Source organism: Lampetra fluviatilis, chromosome 33 (assembly GCF_964198595.1).
Source record: "Lampetra fluviatilis chromosome 33, kcLamFluv1.1, whole genome shotgun sequence".
NCBI lineage: Eukaryota > Metazoa > Chordata > Hyperoartia > Petromyzontiformes > Petromyzontidae > Lampetra > Lampetra fluviatilis.
In genome coordinates this window covers 10,439,975-10,454,046 of record NC_136307.1, presented here as the reverse complement: position 1 = coordinate 10,454,046, position 14,072 = coordinate 10,439,975, and positions in this window count along the sequence as shown.

Sequence of the window (14,072 nt, the reverse complement as noted above, 5' to 3'; positions counted from 1 at the left end):
AACGATTCTCGTGAAAGGCACCCAATTAACACATACAAGCCTCCTTTATTGGTGCAAAAATCTGTTCATTAGTTGCAAAAAAATAATGATGATACGCTACTGCCTTAATCGGGCTCGTCTTTCACCACGGCCAAATGTGTTGTTGCAAACAGTTAATGCATACATTAGCTAGTAATCCGTTTCTTGTAACATTGCCTTGTCCTATCTGTGGCATAATGAACTCATTGGCTGTCACTTGGGATTAGACATAATAGAGACCTCATCGTACAGTAGGGTGAGCCGACGATTTGCTAGATATGATTGCACACACCATGCAAATACCACACTTGTGACAACGTGAGCCGTGCATCCTCAAAGTTTTGGCCGCTAAAATGTCAGCAGCAGAAGTGGCAAAAGGAAGGTAAAGGTGCAGCCCTGCAATAGCTCGCGCCTACCACTGCTGACGATAGGGCCTCCACTTACAGGCAGCACTAGAGATTCGTTTAAAAAAAAACGATTTTGGCCTACACTTCCACGCTGGCCAGACAACTTGGAAAAAGTGGGAGTTCCTCACAATTTACCCCACCACACGCAGTATGCCGAGAGAGGAAAGTGTTTCACCTGCATGCCAGGCGAGATGTTAGCTACCTCGTCTGGTATACAGCAGGGTGTGGGTTCGATCCCGACGCCTAGATATTTGGAGTTTGCATTTTCTCCCCGTGGTCACGTGGATTTTTCTCCGAGTCCTCCGGTTTTTCCCCTCTACATTTTGAATCAACCTGCGTTTAAGGTATTTGGCTGCTGTAAATTTCCACATAAGCCACTTCGTTGAGCTATCATTTGTGGCCAGGTTTTTTTTCTTAAAAAGAGCCATATAGCTCAATATACCTTACCTGCGAAAATAAAAAAAATTTGTTTAGTTTTGTATACTGCCACGCAAGGAGATATCTGCAGAAATGTAGGTTTTTAATATGTACTGCATTCTTTGGATTATAAGATGCACTTCCACTGCCCCTGTATTAAATGTTTTCACGTGTGTTGTATAATCCGGTAGGTGCGTGTGTGTGTGACCAACTTTGTGTCATTTTATTGACACCAGGCACACACGTTTATGGGTGCATGAGATTGCGGTATTGACTGCCACCACTGTTTGGCCAGCTTTACACAATTATTCGGCAGAGATGAGCGGTGGGTTACGTGATGGCTCCATCACCGATTGCTGTTGTGCGCTAATGAACTCACGACTGTATTTAAGTGGGTAAATCGGGGAGCTCGATTAAGTTAGGGAGCATTCACCTTCACACGCAGGGTTCAGTCCAGATTTTACAGGCGACGCAGCTTTTTAAGCTTTTTTTGTTTTAGAACGAGATGCGAAAATATATCGCACCCATCTCAATGTTCAGCAAACTACATTTTCAATCAAGGTTATTTGGAATAAGCCTAAAGTCCCAAAATGCCAAGCGGCCAGCAACAAACAGCACGATCAAAGTTTCTTGAATACGCATTTGCAATCGCTGAGTATGTTTAACGATGCAGATATATGGTTATCAGCCCCTTGTCAATCCACGGCAGGATTGATGAAGGAGGCCTTCTCATGCTGAGTTGGTCAGTGTGCATTAGTGACGGTTGCCTGATGGCATCCGAGAGCACGTTCAGCTTGGAGATGGAGCAATGAAATCAGCTCGCGTGCAGGTGCTATGTGTATTATTGCACATCGCGTCATAGTGAGAAAGGCAACGGTTTTGGGAAACCTTCATGCAGCAGCAGACCGACCATGGCCGATGATGATGTCGTTCGACATCGCTCGACTAAATCTCTTCCCCTTCACGACTCTCGCTAAGCGTTCACCTACTTCTGGCTGATTGGCATGTGACAATGAAGGGCCGGGGCTCCCTAATCCACTCAAATTCACAGCTCGCTGAGCCGAGAAAGTGACTGTAAAAGCGAACATTTACAAATACACTGTCGGACATTGCCCAATGACTATCTCATCACGCCGGATTTCCACGCTGCCGCCGGTGTCTCTCTCTCTATATATATCTCTCGGCTTTCCAAATACACTTGAAGGAATTTCAGTAAATATAAGCAGGGCCGTTAACACCCGGACCTGTTCGCCAGGGCAAGGTGCCATCATCGGCTGTGCCCCCCACCCCACCCCACTCGCCTGCCACCGCTGTGGTGCCGGCACTACTCCACCAAAATAATTTTGAGCCACCAGCCGCCCATTTCTCCACAGTCCAGCGACGCCGATTGGTTTTCCAGACCAATGTGTCCTCACGTCAATTGGTTGACCCTGCGTTGGCAAGTGGCGCACGAGCACAATTAACAAAGAAAAGAAAAATCCCCTCCTCGGCATTTAAAAAGAATGCTGTGGCCTTTAAAGGAAAACAATGGGCAATGGTTTGGCCAGTGGCCCTTAAGAGCAAATACGCAGGCTGTAGAGATAAGAGATCCATTATCCACCCTATCTGTGCTACGAAGAAGGGCTATTTCCCGAATCGTCGTCTATCATGTATTTTTTCCTTTTCAGGCCACATTGTTATCGACGCAATGTGTTGAGTTTCTTTGTCAGTACGATTAGGCAGCATTTTTTTAGGCTCGCAAACTTAGGACTGATTTCGACCTTCTGGGTTGTCATCTGCCACATCAGGCGTACGAAAGAAGAAGAAGAAGTCTTCTTCTTCTTTCGTACGCCTGATGTAGATGGCAGAGCAACAACTACAATTTCACATTCAGGTGATCAAGCCCGATAACCGCATCAGGAGCAGCAGAATGCATCACTAATTTCTCCATTGTATTCGTGGATCGGGCATTGCGTCGGTGTACGTTGTACGGTCCATTCAGGATGAAAACAGTTTCACATTGGAGAATTTAACTTTCCATTCATGCATCCGGTATTCGCATCTGCCATGGTTTGTACGGATGCGGTTTAGGGTGGACCATGAGCTTCGTGGAAGATCAAAACCATCTTGGATGCCAGCAGGCAACCGTTACCAACACCTCATCAGCGGTCAGACTTGGTAAATGAATGCTGCCAGTTACCAGATGTTATTGGCAAGAGCACTCCATATAAACTATGGGGCTGCCCTGCTTAACCCAACAATATGGGCCTAATTAATTGGCACAATTTCTTAAAACAGCTGAAGTAAAATGTTATTTACGATCAGTGCGTGTAATGTTTTCATCAATTCGCACCGACGACAGCATGGTGAAGTGCGGTAAAATAACCCCATAACCTTCGTGGGACTAAGGAGGTTCTCATCTAAGTGGTGAATTGAAAAGGGCCGTCGTGGTTATCGCAGTGCGCTCCAAACCCGGCGCGACCTGAGTTTGATCCCTGCCACGCGGTTAACATCAGTGGTGAGTGATGTGCGAACCCGTCCTCCTGTTTCTTCAAGGTTGACCCATCCTGAAATGAGTCCCTGATGAGATGTGTAAATGTCAGCACTGGAGCGAGACAAAGGCAGTCTCGCATGGAATTGGCCACACAGCCCCATCGTGCACTGTGTTGGTCTTAATAGGTGCTCGCAACAGCACTTGCCCCAACATGACTGTTAAATGTTAAATTTTGAATCTTTGTCTGTGTTCACCCTGTCTGCTGTGTTTGTTCTTATTATAATTTTACGTGTTTACCCACAAAAGTCTCATTGAGTCTCGTGGCTTTTTTTTCAGGAGGACGTTGCCAAGTTTTTTCAGTGGAGGGGGGGGGGGGCGATGATCGTTTGAGTAATTTGTGGGCAATTCTACAAATTTGTAAAAAGTTAGGATTTTGACGTATGTTGGCGCGCACTCTTGCGAAAGACGTCACAGGATTATTTTTAAACGTCCGCGGTAAAGCCGGCTAAACGCTACTTTTTGATTGCATCAACAAAACAAAAAATAAGCAACAACTCCGGGAACTGCTGAACCTGGGGCTCCTGACCCGGCTCGGGTCGGGTTTTGTGAAATTTGGTCGAGACCCCATAATTACGGCTACTGCTCGCAGTGCCACGTGCAAACTATTACTCTGGCCTCCTTTCTCTACGGGCCCTTCTGACACACAATAACATGCACGCCTCCTCCTCCTCGACACACGTCCAACTCACACACAAAGGTCCCCCGTATAGGCACACAGACCGTTTGGGCAAGAGCTGTTGGCGAGGAGATAGCGAGATGTGAATTACCTCGCCCGGTATACAGAAGATCGTGGGTTCGATTCCGACCCTGACGCCTGTTTATTTGGAGTTTGCATGTTCTCCCCATGATCGCTTGGATTATTCCCTCCAGATTTAGAAACATGCGTTTAGATAATTTTTGGATGATAGATTTCCACATAAGCCACTTGGTTGAGCTATAATTTCACAATAGTTTGAATTTATAAAGAGTTTTCAAAAATCGTTCTCAGTTAAGGCTCAGTGGGCCTTACCTGATGAAATAAAAATACTGTCGTAGTTGAGTTGTAGTTTTATATATTAAGGCTTGTGCACGGTGCACCAGTGAGTAGTGTTGCCAGTGCTCCACGCCTGGGCCACCTTTGTCTCCCCAGTGCTAATATTTACACACTGTTCCGGTTTTGTAATCGTTTAAGGCTGAGTTGACCTCGGGTTGCTCTGAAAACCAGGTCCCGATATCTCTCGCCGCTGATGCTAGCCGGTGTTGCCGAGAATTGAGCTCCGTTCTCTGCACGGGTTCATCAGCACAGTGCGCTAACCACTCCGCCACCACTCCTTAACAATGATACACACGAAAACAAGGATGTGCGGTTTGTGCATGGCTATGCATGGCTATGCATGGCTATGCATGGCTGTGCATGGCTATGCATGGCTATGCATGGCTATGCATGGCTGTGCATGGCTGTGCATGGCTATGAAGGCCTGTGTGGTGCACGAGTGAGGTCGCCTGAACAGCACCACACCCGGCCGCCTTTGTCTCCCCAGCAGAGCATCCACACACCACAACTCGCAGTGTCAATTCTCCCGCGCCACTGCCCACCGCCGTCAAACAAAGGCCATCAATTCGCGGGTCCCAACCCCCCATGATGCTAAGGTCACGCATTCCTCAGCATCGCCGTAGCACAGGTGATCAGAGCCAGAGGCTGCCTAGAGGCCTTCATCCAGAAGAGGAGCGATCGTGCCTGGTGATGATAACGCTGCCTAAGGTGACTCAGCTACTGGGCGACTTTGGGAGGCCTTCATCCAGCACTGGATTGATCGTGTCTTGATCACGATGCTGATACTGCTACCCAGGCGACGTGGCTACTCGGTGACTTGGCGAGGCAATCATACAATAGTGGATTGATTATTCATGATGATGATACTGATACTGCTGCCCAGGTGATACTGAGTGACTTTGGGAGGTCTTAATCCAGCAGTGCAGTGATGATGTCTGATGTTCCTGCCGTGGAGACTGACACGTTTGTTGGGCTGTTCTCTGCTGCTACACACAATGTGGCCCTGCAGCAGCCTGTAACATCTGTTATGCATGGTGGTCCTTCATCCTCGCTCTAACCCAGGCTCAACCCCTCTGTGAAGCTGAGTAAAAAAACCTGCAAAACATTACCACGGCCTCCTAAGTTGCAGATATTAGCTCACGAGACCCCTGCAAGGCACAAATTACCACAATTATAAATAAACCGGATTTTCCTTTCATTTGGGATATTCTTTTACACGATAGGCTTTCAAAGGGGGCAGCCGAGGACTTACGCGATTGTTTACGGGCAAATTTGTGCACTCCGCTTTCACGGATTGCGTACATGTTAGGCACAGAGGGACGTCAAATGTGGAGACGGAGCGACGAAATCATCTCGTGTGCAGGTGATAAGAACGACGGCGCAAATGCAAAAAGTACTGACGGGTGAGCACTGTTACCGCTGCACGATTGTGGGAGGTGGTTGGCGGCGGCTTTGGGGAGAGGCCCTCTATTCGACAGTGGATTGACCATGGCCGATAATATATATTTTTTATCAATTCACCGTTTGATGAAGGCCTTTCCGCGGGGTTATAAATAACCGCTGGCTTCGAAGCAAAGAGCAAGGTTTTCAGGTGGTAAAAGGGGGGAGGGGGGGTAAATAGCGAGACTATGGATGGAATGGCAGCAAAAGTGAGGGGGGAAACCCGATCAAAGGAGACGTCCACCCCGTGGAGGTAATGGAGGAATGAGTCTGGCTCGTTTGCAACAGGAGTTAGGTGGATTGTTGCATTGGGAGGAGTAGAGGGGGGTGGGGGCAGCGCTTCATCCAGCAGTGGATGGACCGAGGCTCGCGGTGATTTATACTTCGTATAAGCGTCGTGAGCATTCATGGGGTTGCTGGGAGGTCAACGGGTGACGGTTGAAATCCCAATAAAGGCCACGGATCCTTCCTTCAAGAGGGGGGTAGCTCGCTGGGGTCATGGCGATGCCAATTGAAGCGTGAAGGTGGGTGCCCCCGAATGATGGGTGACCTTTGTGTAAATACATTTTAACCGCATGTCCGCATTTTCGTCGTAAAACACGTGCTACGTAACCCGCACGCTACTGCCAAGGGTCTTAAAAATAAACAACGAAAAATATTTACGCACCCGGCACACCACGTCTAGTCGTCTACCCTCTCGTGCCCACGTGCTAACTCTTTGCGAACCACCAACACGACTCGCAGCCTACCAGCGACCCGGGACGATATTCAGTGGGAAATGATATTAAGCCCTCCCCGATTGCGCTTTTTTTTACGAGACGTACGTCGGCTACGTACAGTGCGAAAGAAATTCAACATATGAAAACAAAACAACTCGTGACAGCTCGTTACGTCCAGTGGGTGTACACTATTTACACACATGCCTATACTTATTAAGGGGCGTTCATAGTTGCGCCGTGCTTGATTTCATATCGCTCCGTGTGCTCGTGACCTGAGTTCCATTTCATCCTCTGTGATCTTTCCGAACCGGTAGGTGAACATTCCGTGGCGGTGTTTCTTGGCGCTCTGTAATTAGCTTCACCGACTGCATTGATTGAGTGATTTGTGGAAATGGTCAATTAACATAATCTCGTGCGGGGCCCGTACCTGGCCATTAATCTTACGGACATTTTACGGCACGCTCTTTCTAGAATCTTAGCAGCAGCAGAAGATTGAGAGGTGTGGCTACTACGGTTTAGGGAGGCCTTCATCCAGCTGTGGATTGATCATGGCTGATGATGAATGATGATCATCGTCATAAAAGCAGCAGCAGCGCAGATTTGCTCGCGTCAGCAGCATCAACATCGGCATCGTAAGCATCATCGGCATCATCATCAGCAGCACCATCAGCAGAATCATCAGCATCATCAGCTCCGGTGAAGGCACGTGGCGGTTTATGGTAACAAACCCCCCCCCCCCAAATATTTCAAGAGCCGCAATGCGCTGCGTGATGGATACGAGACGGTGGTGGTCCTCAATAAACAAAATAAACAACAACAATAAACAACGTCACGGAGCAGCCGTCCTTATAGAACCACATGAGGCTCCGGAGGCTCCAGGTTACCGACCTCCTGGGCCGCTGCCGATGTTGTTTGTGTTGTTGTTTGTGTTGTTAATATTTATGGTATTCACGTGAAAGGAAAATGAAGTGCCCCATTGTCATCATGAGCTAAGTGGGGGAGGGATTCGAGAATTGAGCCAATCGCAGGCTCGTTTGCCTTTTGTAAACAATAGAACTCGTTCCGCCTGTTTATCCTGTCGTGAGACTTTTGTATTTGCTACCTAATGACAGACCAATCCAGACCTTATTGGTCACCCCCTGTCATTTATAAATCTCAACGTGCATCCTGCAAAGTCCCATCACAAGGGAGAAACACAAACAAATAGACAAAAATATTGTTTCTGTTGTTGCCCGTATTGAAACGGCTGAAATTTCAATTTCCCTGGACAAGAATACGGGCAAACCGTATGGGTTGACAGCAATACATCCGCTCGCCGAGAGAATATAAAATTGTATGCCTTCGATTGATTCCGTGTGTAACGACCATGGGCAGAGTTTGCAGAGGGAGGAGGGGACACGGGGGGTGGCAATACCCTCCCCCCAAACTGGACACCTTCAATTTATTTTCAGTAGTATACAATTAAGATTATAAATAAATTAACTATATGCACCCGGGACACGGCAAACCCCTGCCCCCCCAGGTAAAAACCAAACCTGCCTTGAAATGTGGCCAAAGCCGTCGGGTGTTGGAATCCAAGTGAATTGAGCCAAAGTCTGGTTACAGCACTTGGCGGGGGAGATTTGTTCTGGAGCATCAGGTGGTGTAGGTTAGGACTGCGATGAAGTTGCTGTCCAGCAATGGATTATTGGAATAAATCTTTGAGCGTCACCCACGCCTCCTCCTGCTGCTGCGTATGCGTGTGGTGAGTTATCTTGAGGCTCCTCCGGTTTATTTTTTAATGGAACAAAACCGCTCACTTGAAATGTATTTGGCCACACAAATCCTCACGTAGCAGCAGCACCCTCCTGAAAACGAGTCTTGTGACTCGCTTTGGCTTTCCCGGATAAATAAACAACATGAGTGTTGTGCCTTCATCTCTGATAGATCTGCAATGTTGGTTATCATTAGCTTGCTGCTGCTGATGACAATGTCACACCGATGTGCGGTCGTGGAGAGTGATGATGATGTGATGATGATGGTGCTGGCAGTGTTGTGGCTGAACCAGCTGATCTGCATTTCTCTCTCTGCCACAACAAACCCGGCTTGCCGAAGGTTTCGTCAACGCTTTCAATTTTTTTTGTTACTCCGAGGCTGTATTTTTAAGCTCGAAGCCATGCAAATGGGCGCATTCAGCAGCAGGGGGCCACAGAGCATAATAAGAGTGAAGAGAAGAGGGAGAGAGAGATGGGGCGGGAGAGAGAGATGGGGCGAGAGAGGGACATGTGAACAGAGGGGCTCGGCGATCTTGGGAACGCAGCATGAATTGGATAGAACGGACTATGAGATTTATAAAATAAAATCAAGGGAGCAAAGAAGAGACGTGGGTGCCACATGGACACCAAAACAATCCAGACCAGGCCCTGTCTTACCAGACTCGACACAGAAGCTACACACACACACGACTTATTTTCTCAATTGATATTATCCGGACCCCTTCTAGGCTGGCTTGGAAGTAAGTCGGGATATTACCGGCGTCAGGGACTTACCACTCGAGAACAAGATACACGTTATCCATAATAATCATACGATTATACCCTACATTCATATAGTTCTGTGAACATGCTTTTATATATATAAAACATTAAGGACAACATGAGATTAGATGTGGTGTGGCCAAATTAAATCGGGAATAACGTTCTGAACTGTTTAGAGTTAAAGTTGAGAACTGGGTGTACTGTACTTACTGTATACCAACAAAAACATAACAAGGTACTGTTGAACTTTGTTTTCACCTAGAGTCGGTGGTGGGAATTCCATGTTCCGATGACGGGAGTGAGTCTATCCATAGGGACAACTTTTTCATCTAAAATATTATATTTGCACTGTGAAAATTCCAGAATGTATGACCCATAGTAAAATGTTTAGCTTACTTAATATTTTGCTATTTTTTTATATTTAACATTCGCAAACATATTATGCCAAAGTAACAATTGTTTTGTTGTTTGAGGATTTGTTCAACCACGAATTAAGGATTATAAAGGAAAGTTAGAACTATGAAGATCCTTAAATTCCTTTCTCTATGTGAGCAGATGGGTTTTTTCCATGGGTTTACGTGTCTCTGTGAGGCTATGGGTCTCTCTAAATCAGAGGATTTCTATGTGTGTGAGTCGGGGTCTGTAAATCTGTGGATCCCTACGTGAGTCTATGGGGTCAGTGAGTCTATGGGTCTCTGTACATCTCTGGGTCTCTTATGTGCCTATGAATCTCTCTGGGTCTCTCGGTCTCTCTGTGAGTCTGTGGGTATCTAATGTAAGTCCATGTGCCACATAGGGGTGACTGCCATTGTGGAGCTTCCTCTGCCTTGACTGCAGCAGGGAACTGGAATGTTTGAGATGAGATTGAAGGTGCTTTGAGTTTGCTGCGACATTTAAGCAAGTGCCATGTAAATACATGTTCTTATGCTTAAATTCTTAATATCCACTATCCACCAAGCCTTAAAAAGCCATCACATCTCAAATAAAGATATCGAAAGAATGCGCCCGCATTTTTTCCCCCTCTCGCATTTTTCCCTTCCCATGTGGAAGGGTTAGGGTTTAAGGGTTTGGCAGTGGCACGTCAACCTTCGCTTGGCTCATGAATTCCAGAGGGTGACCTTTTTTTGAATGGGATTGGCAAACACATTTTCACGATGCGTCCACATCTCGGGCGCAATGAAACTGACCGCTACAGAGCCATGGCGATGACACGAGCAACAACAGACGCGTTGGGTCGATTGCGTTTGGCGATTGAGATGAAAACGATTTCATAGACCGGAACGTGACGTGGGGGGAGGCCTTCATCCAGCAGTGGATAGATAAAGGGCTGCAAAGTACGATTATATTTGTAAGAGGATCCATTGAGTCTCAACGTCTCTTTTTCGAGGGAGACTTGGGTCAGAAAAAAAATACAGCTAAAACAAACATGCTATTTGTGCTGAACACAATAACTAATATGTGGAAATGTGGAAAAATTTAGAGCGCGTAACGCAAGGATTAAAAAATGATAGTCAAATGCAATAAATTGTGAAAGCTAAATTACAAGTTCAGAAAACACAGGAATGTATATAATATTCCACTGTAACACATTTATAAAGTTCCGTATCAACACTCACTTAAAAAGGGAATTAAGTGCATTGACGTTGCAAGTGGCTTCATGGAACCACAAATTAGTGTTAATCATTGCATACATTTTACGGACATCCCGGGATCGCACACACATATTGAGTCTCTATATATATGACTGGGCTGAACTAACACAGTGCGTTAACTGCGGTGCGTTGCTTTGTGTCCTATCAAATTGCAAACGATTCTCGAAGCTGTCCGTCTGAATTAAAGCCATGTAATGACGTCAGCCATCGCAGAGAGCACGCAAGGCTAAGGTTGCCCGGCTTGTTTGCAGAACAAAGTGTGGAAACCCAAAGGCCTCGTATGAATTCCACAACCAGTCTCAGGATGGCAAATAGTGCTTGGAGAGTCATGACATTTTAAGCTTGAACATTAAAAAAACACGTTTAGGAGAGAAAGAAGAACTCGCCACGTTTGTGACATTTGAAGAAAGCCACAACTTAGTACATTTTCATTTGTCAGAATATTTATTCATGCTGGAGGAATCCGATGAGCCATAAAGCTCTTTTTCACAGATGTCCAGTAGGGAGGGGCATGTAAGAACGTTACAACAACAGACAATACGAGTAATTTAACAAGAACGACGTTAAAGTGTCCACCGTGAAGCGTGTAGTTCATTGCGTCGCGTTCTACAGTGTGGTGCGCTGTGCAACTGGCGAGTTTAATTTCCACCCGTGGCTAACCCTAGCATCAGTGGTGAGTGAAATGTCAACTGATCCTAGGCACCGGTCCCTTCCCCAGTGCGGTGAAGTATGGTCAGACAACACCATATGGGCGGCACTGAAAGGAGGCCTTAATGCAGCTGTGGACTGATACAAATAATAATTTAAGCATAAAATAAAAACCACTGCTGTAACAATCTATGCCTATTTAGTCCTGGAGCATAGAGGGGGGTGGGGTGGGGGGGCGCGACCCAGGTGAGACACCACCCTCTGATATTTTTGAGTGCCGATAATTTTTGCATGCTGAGGGTCATAGCCAGGGCCTCATTTATCGCTGGTTATGTCTGGAAGGCTGCAAGGCTGGCCGTGGAGTACGGGCCATCGGCGTACAATGTTCACGTTAATGAAACACAATATTCTAATATTATATTCCCGTATTGTATTTTTGTACCCTTCGCGATACAACTGCCACCACCGCTCGCACCGTAGTAGCACGACGAGGACATGACGAGGCGAGATGGGTGAAGCGTGCCGGTCATGCCAGGGACGCCGTTGCAGAGAGTTCTGGCTGAAATTAAGCACCGGTTCACACCCGACTAAAATCCGGAGGGCGAACTTTTTCAACCAAGGGCTGCTCCAGTGATGAGATTTACTAAGGGGTGGCGTAAATAACAATAATTGTCATTCTTACCACAGTGCTGTTTATATGCGCGGTAAAAAATAAAAAAAACATTTTGAAGGGAATTTTTAATGTCAAGCCGCGTCTCGGAAAATCATCTGCGAGCAGCGAAACGCGCCTTGTGTTGCAGGCGCTGGCGTGACCCCTGCTATTAGGGGCCACTTGTGTCTGCAACCCCGAGCGTCAACACTCCACCGCGATCCGGGGCATTTCTCCCGCGTCTCTTCCTCCTTCACCTGAGGGTTGCGCAAAATTGCTCGCAGCTGAGGGGGTGGGTGAGTCGGGTGCATGGTGGGGGGCGGGGGGGGCCGAGTAGGGATAGGTCAGAGGCAGCCTTGCCTGGGCTCCCCACTCCCCTACTCTTCCCCCCTCCCCGCCACAACTACCACACACACCGTAACGCCACCATCGCACCACCACCACCACCTCCTTCCTCATCCGATCAGATGCCTTTGCTCCCATCCAACCCCGTCGCCCGATCTCCCCTTGCGCTCGCTCTCCCTGGCAGCTGCCCCCCCCTCACCCACAACCCCCCGTAAAATAACCTCCACTGCTGGCCGCCGTGGGTTGCGTGGGCCACCGGGGGTTCAGGGGTGAACGCCGTCAATCAATGCGGGCCGCGCCGGCCCTAATTCCCCAGGACGGCCTGCCAACTGAGTTTACTGTTTGGTATGTAGTGTCAACATGACCTATACCTTCACCACCACCCCTCCCCCCACCGCCCCCCCCCCCCTCCCACAACACATGCGAGACCTCCGCGACACGGAATAAGATCGAAGCGTTCATTTAAGGGGGGGGGGGGGGGGCGAGGGTGAGCGACAACAGTTGCCGCTATTCATCCGGTGCGCTTAAATGGCCCGCCAATTGCATTTCGGCGCAATTGGGTCGGCCGCATTTTTAGGCTCACCGCGGGCGTACTGTTACGGAACGCCGTATACACATCGCGGGCCTGACGTTACACCCAGACCTGCATATCTCGCGTCGGTCAAGCCGACGACAAGAGAAGCCCTGTGTGCGGCAGCCCGCGCGGGCGCAAGGTTCGTCTGGGAAACGACGAGATGACCGACACCTCCTTGGGATCCCTGTGCGGCCGTCGTGTACGTCGTCCGATTTATGCGTTTCGACCAGTTAGTGACGACTTGACACTGCCGCTAAGCCATCGTGAGTTACACTCGTGAAATTGCAGATTCATTGCAGCCCCCCCATCCCGGACCCCCCCATCCCCCCACACACAATCCCACGGTTACATCGGTGCCGTGACTGGGATTGTTTTTGTTGTTCTTGGAAGAGAACCGCTATCATTTGGTGGTGCCTTGCTTGCTTGCACGTTTGTTAAACTGTTGCACAAACACTTTGGACTGTGATGGGAGATTTTGAAAGCCCAGGCAAAGGAAATTATAGTTTTCTGTGCTCAGTCGTCCGAGTAACAGCGCCAATGTAACCGGGGATGAAATTATCCATGATTCAGTTATTTCGGTTTGCTGGGACGATGTTGCAGACGTTGCAAGTTGTTCCACTTTAAAAACGAGCGCCACTTAGCAAGGAACTCAATGGTGAGGTTTTGTCGTACGTATATGCTTGCCCCCGTCATAGGAATGTGGAATTCCACCAGTGGCTCAGGGCTTAAACAGGAGATGAGCACTGTGTCAATTGCTCATTTGAGCAGGAAATAACATTTGATTTGATAATTGGTATATATTTATATTTAGGTCATACATGCGTGGTCCTAGGATGTTACTGAAATATGTAACGATTTACGTTCATTCACTTTCCAATACAACCACCCACAAGATCCACGCCCTTAATCCCTAGCACCACGAGCCAATATGGATCGGATCTAGAATTGTAGCACAGTGGAAACGCAACCATCTTTCTGTCCTGAATTGCCCATAGTTTTGTGTCATTCCCGAATCTTGCCGTGGGAATGCACCATCATCGCCACGACACGAATCACCTGCCTGTCGTTAGACACACGGCTGATATCAGTCGCCCCTCCCCCTTCTTCACCAACTCCCACGA